The following is a 6,000-nucleotide window of genomic DNA, read 5'->3' as shown; positions in this document are numbered from 1 at the left end:
CAATGCCGTAGCCTTCTTATTCAAACAATGGTCCTACGTTTCTGTTCTTCGATGTGTCGCCCGGTCTGCTGAAAGCTCTCTCGCGCCGCGAATGGGCCATCAGTGACGAGGCGCGCATCTTTGTCGGTGAAAGACGAAGATAAGCAATCTAATGTTGTGCTCTGAATACCTACAACTCGTACGACACAATTGGAGAGCGAACAATGCCGGATAACAACGAACAATGCCTCAGACAATTCGTTTATTTGGATTCTCCGGTGTTTAGTCTACAGGACTACACAATCGGCATACCAAAATAAATTTGCCAATTTAAAATATTTCAAAATTATTGTTTTAACATTTTTCGAATTTTACTCTACAATAACACAAAATACATCAAAGGAAAACAGAAAAAAATAGATAAAACAGGCTGGATTTTCTCTGAATGTGATTTGTGTTTGTGTGTGGTTGAGTAGAACGAACGCACATGCACAAGCAACAAAATTAAATTATTCTGATGTTTACAAGCGTGCGCACCGCTTGACGCTTAAGTCAAAAATGATTACCGTTTTGATTTTGGTTCGCTCGTTACCAGCGGATTTCATATTCACTACGTGTAAACGTCCGCGGCGCGATCAACCTGCGCTCGGATTCTTTATTATCTCATAGTTTAATAGAGACGCGCGAGGCATTTTAATTTTTAAGCTTTTCATCCGAGCTTTTTTCTTCTTCTCCAACATCTAACGTCAAGGTGTACCCTATTCTTCATTAAAATGAAATTTGAGACAAGCGAAACAGGTGTTAAAAAATTTGAAGCAACAAATACGTGGGTCACACTGTTTGTTTATTATTAATTTATGATGGGAGAGAAAAGAAAGAAAGAAAAAACGCGCACGCGGTGAAAAATTAGTTATGCAAGGAATATTAATTGCACGCTTTGTAAATACAGTGTTGGAGCGCAATGCGCATTTTGTTCCACATACTTGCAAAACGTACGCCACGACGTGCTCTGGAACGAATGAACATCGAAGACCACCGCAGGTTTCAATCAACCGGGATGCAAATTATCGCTGGTTAAAGAATACCTTCACTAATAATCTGTAGCATAATTTGACATTAAATAATTGCGCAAATACTTTAAACGAGCGCTGATTTATCAAACAATGTTTGCTGCGCACATCACGTAGAAAATCGATTCTTCAGTCGCGGAGAGACAAGCCTAGACTTATTGCTCGCGTTCGCTTCGAGTTTCTATTTTTAAAAAAGCCGCCGCCGCCGCAGCCGCACATTTTTTTGTTTTTCTTTCAATTGAGATCGAGACCTTTAAAAAGTTTGTAACACCTGTACAATTTTTATTTTATTGAACTCATTAAATATTAAAACAGCCAATTAAAAAAGTAACGGGCGAGGTTCGTGCCGGCGTCCAAGCTCATCTTTATAAATTCAAGCGCGCTATCGAAGCCGAAGCCCCTATGCTCAAGTGAACAAGAGACGCTGGACGCGCGCGGCGGGAAGAAAAAAAAGAAGAAAAACGACATTGCAACATCAGCGAGACAATTATAATTAAATATGGCATTATAAAAGTCCAAATTCCTAGTAACCGAAGCGGGCACTGGAGCCGTATCTTTTTTAATCGCATTGTTAGTACATATGTAGTCCGCTCATTGAATTCTTGATTATGATGAAATAATTACATTGTTATAAAAGCAAGTTGGAAACTGTCATTTCGTTGAATTGATGATAATACTTCGAGCCGTATTTGGCGCGGCAGGTTTGCGTAAAAATAATGATAAAATAAGATTGAAATAGTTGACAAACTTGTAGGTACGCTGAGTTGTTTAGAATGAAAGTCAAGTGCGGTGCTTAAATCATTTGTATTTCTTGCGGCGAAGCGGCCTGCTATTATCTATCTCGCGTGCGTCAATTGTGCGGATTCCGTTTGTGTCGAACGGGGCAGCAAACGGCGACGCGTCAGATCCGATGGATATTACAGGCGCCAGTCCGGTTGGTTTCGCGACTTGGCGTTTCTTGTGGATACACTTCGCTTCGCCATAACGCCATATAAAGCAGATAAATTGTATCGAGTTTTGATTTACATCCCGCATTCTTCGCGTAACAAACGCGTTTTCATTTTTCAAATGCGCCATATTTTCCACGCGGCGCGCTCGGGCCCCGTGACCGCACCCTGCTGCTGCCGCCGTTTGGCACATACACGCGCACTGGGTGTACGTGTACTGCGTCCGCCGGCCCATTGATTGAGCGGTGCGCGTAAGCGGCGTGCGCGAGCCGCGGCAGCATCATCGCCGTGTAGCCCGCTGCTGCGCGCTCTCCGGTGATGAGAACAAGTCGGAGTCAATAAACCCGGTGCACCTGCCGGCCTGAGGTCACTTGTGCGGCGCTCGCCGAAGCGCCCCGCTCCCGCCGCCTGTGCACACAATGCTCCTGCCCGTGAGCGACTCACCTTCTCGCCGGATCCGGAACTACCTACTTGGGTAGTACTTGGGTACCGCTGCCGTGCGGCTACCACCAGCAAACACACCTTCAGCCCCCGAGCATCCACGACTTCTGTGTAAAACCTTGTGTATTGTTTTAATCCGCGGCCTTGGTTACGGATCAATGAGACTCGCCGATTCCCATGCGTAAGACGCATCACTTTACGATAGTGTGGGCGATTATTAACTGGTTCGTCTGCTCGTCTTTATTCCGTCGCGCTTCGAGAGTGCGGCGGCGCGGACAAAACCATTCGTAGTATATCTGTCACTCGACAATCTCGCCTGTCAATCAGCATCCTACTGGGCCGCTGTCAGCATTAAAATATCACAATGATTCATTAACTTTTATGAAGGGACATTTATCAGACAAATCGGATACAAATCGTAAATTTGCAAACGATCTGCGTAACAGCTACCTTTTAACGCGATATAAACCCTCAAATCTCACCATAGAAAACAATTCTTTTATTAATTAATAAAATATCATTCTTAAATAATTATGTCATAATATTATGTTATTTTATAATCGATTAGTTCAACACAAGTTGTTTTTATCATTATATCTTGAAATTTTGACAGTAATTGTATCGATTAACATTTTTTAAATGTAATGATTAATTCCTAAGATTTAATTTAGTAATATTATTGTTTTTGATTTTTAGTTTGTTAATGTAATCACATAATTACATCACATATATTAATTTCCATTTTAATTTGCGGTTAAAGTTGGAAAATTGGTCGAAAAATATCGAAAATAAAAATATCACACGGAAATTAAAAATTAAAGTAGAAAATAAAGAAAAGTAAAAATTGTTAATAAAAGCAGAAAGTACCTAAGCGTTTGAAACACAGCGTGCTACTTTTCTTAAAATATTATATAGCTAATGGCAATTATAAAGTAAAAATAAATAACTCGCGTATTGTGCGTGGCTGATTGCCAGATTTCCGTGGTGCTTAATTAATATTTTGATTCCTTCGCCTGTATCGAACTGGGCCGCGTGGCAACAAATATACGAAGCACAAGCGCGCCCATCGATGCACACGCACATGCACAAGCATTCCGGATTCAAGAAGCCCCATAAACAATAGTCTCGCTTCACAGCGTGAAAGTGGCACGTCGTTAATGGAAGCACTAAATCTTACAGGTGCTTCTTTTACCAATACCTACTCTCGATAAGTTACACGAACGAGGATGCAGCGACACAAGAAAAAAAAAAGAATACCTACGACGCTACAAGGAAGAAGCTCTCCGTACACGGGAGAGATATTCATTACGTGCGCGGGGCGTCGCAATAGGGTGGGAAATTCTTCAAATTTATAATGTGATTATACAACCGCGAGACCGGGCGAGCGATTATTTGTTACTTCCATAATTGCTTTCTAATTAGCTAATAGAAGAGAATGCGGTATGTGTGTTCACACTCGGCGGATCGTCCGAGCAGCATGCTAATTCGCTGCAGGCTTTTGCTTCTGCTCGGCATTCTTAGGCGTGACTATTATAAGTATACTACGCTTGCTTTTTTTCTATTCTCGTCGAGATATACGAAATGGTGAAATTAATTATCCGTAATGAATGAATGATTTACGTTTGAAATGCTTCCACCAAAAGAATCGCGTCCAAATTCAAAACAGTACAAAGCCAACGCAAGTACGCAAGACGAATTAATGGCTTCATTTTCGAAAACAATAATAGCCCCCCATATATCATACCGAGCGATTTCTTTTCCACCTCGAGCGAAATCGCAGCCTCCGTTCTCGCCTCCAAAGAATGCGGTGCACAGCTATTAGCCATACGTATTAATTAAAAATACCCCAGAGCTATTCCGAAACACAAACGGCGTTTGTTGTTGTTGAGATAATCAACAGTGGCAATATAATTGAATTACATTTTCACTGTGTTTACTAATGTGGCATGGCATGAAGAAAACGAAAAATCACGCCGCTGGTACACAATGGTACAAGCACACGAATCTGGTGTGTGCTAATACAAAATCGATTTATTAACCTGTGTCCGAACAAGCTTGCGTTTGAAGAGATAAACGCCATAAATATGCATTTTCCTTGTGCGTTTCAATTAAACCGTGCGCGCAATGCGTGCGCGTTTGCATTGCGTTATCTGCGCGTTTGAATACATTAAACGCTTACGTACTCGCATGACTATGGGTGTTAATTCGAACTGGTTTTGTTCAACAGGTGTATGTCGGTTAGGCGCCCAGTTTCGTGTTTGCGAAATAATGCTCATGTCTCATGTCCAGGCATTAACAATTGTTTTTGATTTTTATGATTAATTATTCAAAAATCAATCAAAAATGGTTGTTTGTAAAGTAAGTTTACGATCGAGATGTTTACGTGATAACGTCTTATTGGTGATATAATTTTTTTTGTTGCAATTGTTGTAACACTTCACTTGCACTTCACATTTTGTTTCACTGTTAAATATTCAACGAAAACTTAACCGCACGAGAAAATCTCCATTCGTTTGTATGCCGCTAGAGTGAGAGAGACGGAAGATCGGTCCACTCACTCGAACACTATGCCTGCCTCCGCTCGTGTGGATTCCGCGTGTCAAGTTTCACGGAATGACTGGCAGCGCTCGAGATGAGACGGGAGATCGGTCCGTCTCTCTCTCTCTCGTTATACCTGCGATCGGAGGCCTCGTGACAAGTTTCTGAACATGTCACCCGACTAAAACGATTTTAAAGACGTTATCACGTCAAAACGAAATAAAAGTAAAATATATGTCAATCTCATTGTAGTTTATTTAGATTGAAAGTTTTTTCTCTGTAAAATCAACCAAATAAGTGTTAAGTTTTTTGTTTTGTTAATTTAAACTCAATATTGACGTCATAAACAACACATTCGTTGCAAAAAGGTAATTTTTCCAATAATTTATACCAAAATATCATTTTCAATAAAAATAGTATGAATTTTCGAGCAAATTTCAATTTTTTGACAGGTAACTTGATGATTTGTGTAATAAATGTATTGTAATATCAAAGTTTGGCAATACCTAACCCAATGGCTACTTAATTAGACAGCTATTAGTTTTTGGAGTTTCAGAAGGACCAATAATAGACAATAATTATAGCTCTACGCAGCGGATAAGAATGCGGTACGCATCTCATTGTATTACGCAAATGCGCACACAAAAGATGTGATATTAAGCGGCAGCCGTACACATGCGAACCTATACTTATGCAAATGAGCCGATACCCGTTGTTCGAGCGCGTTTCGCCCGGCCCCGAAAAAAGCTCAGTAGTTTAATTTAATAATGGCGTTGTATAAAAGGCATACTTTTTATTATCCGTCTGTACATAATAAAATCGACAAGATACAGAAGCACACCGAATTATAAATATAGGAATAGAGTCTCGTTTCGTGTTTCCAAGCGAATACTGCTGGATATAAAAAAAAAAACGGAATGATTATAAGGACTTGTCGATGTTGCGCGTGGAGTACATTACAAGTAAACATTTTTATTTTCTAATTATCTCTATAGTGTTCCCCAATAAAGGTGTATTATTTATTA

This window comes from Atheta coriaria, unplaced genomic scaffold (genome assembly GCF_025399875.1).
Source record: "Atheta coriaria isolate IRGN ID8LTWV9N9 unplaced genomic scaffold, Caltech_Dcor_3.1 hic_scaffold_5_pilon, whole genome shotgun sequence".
Lineage (NCBI taxonomy): Eukaryota > Metazoa > Arthropoda > Insecta > Coleoptera > Staphylinidae > Dalotia > Dalotia coriaria.
Note: the sequence above shows the minus strand (reverse complement) of the source record.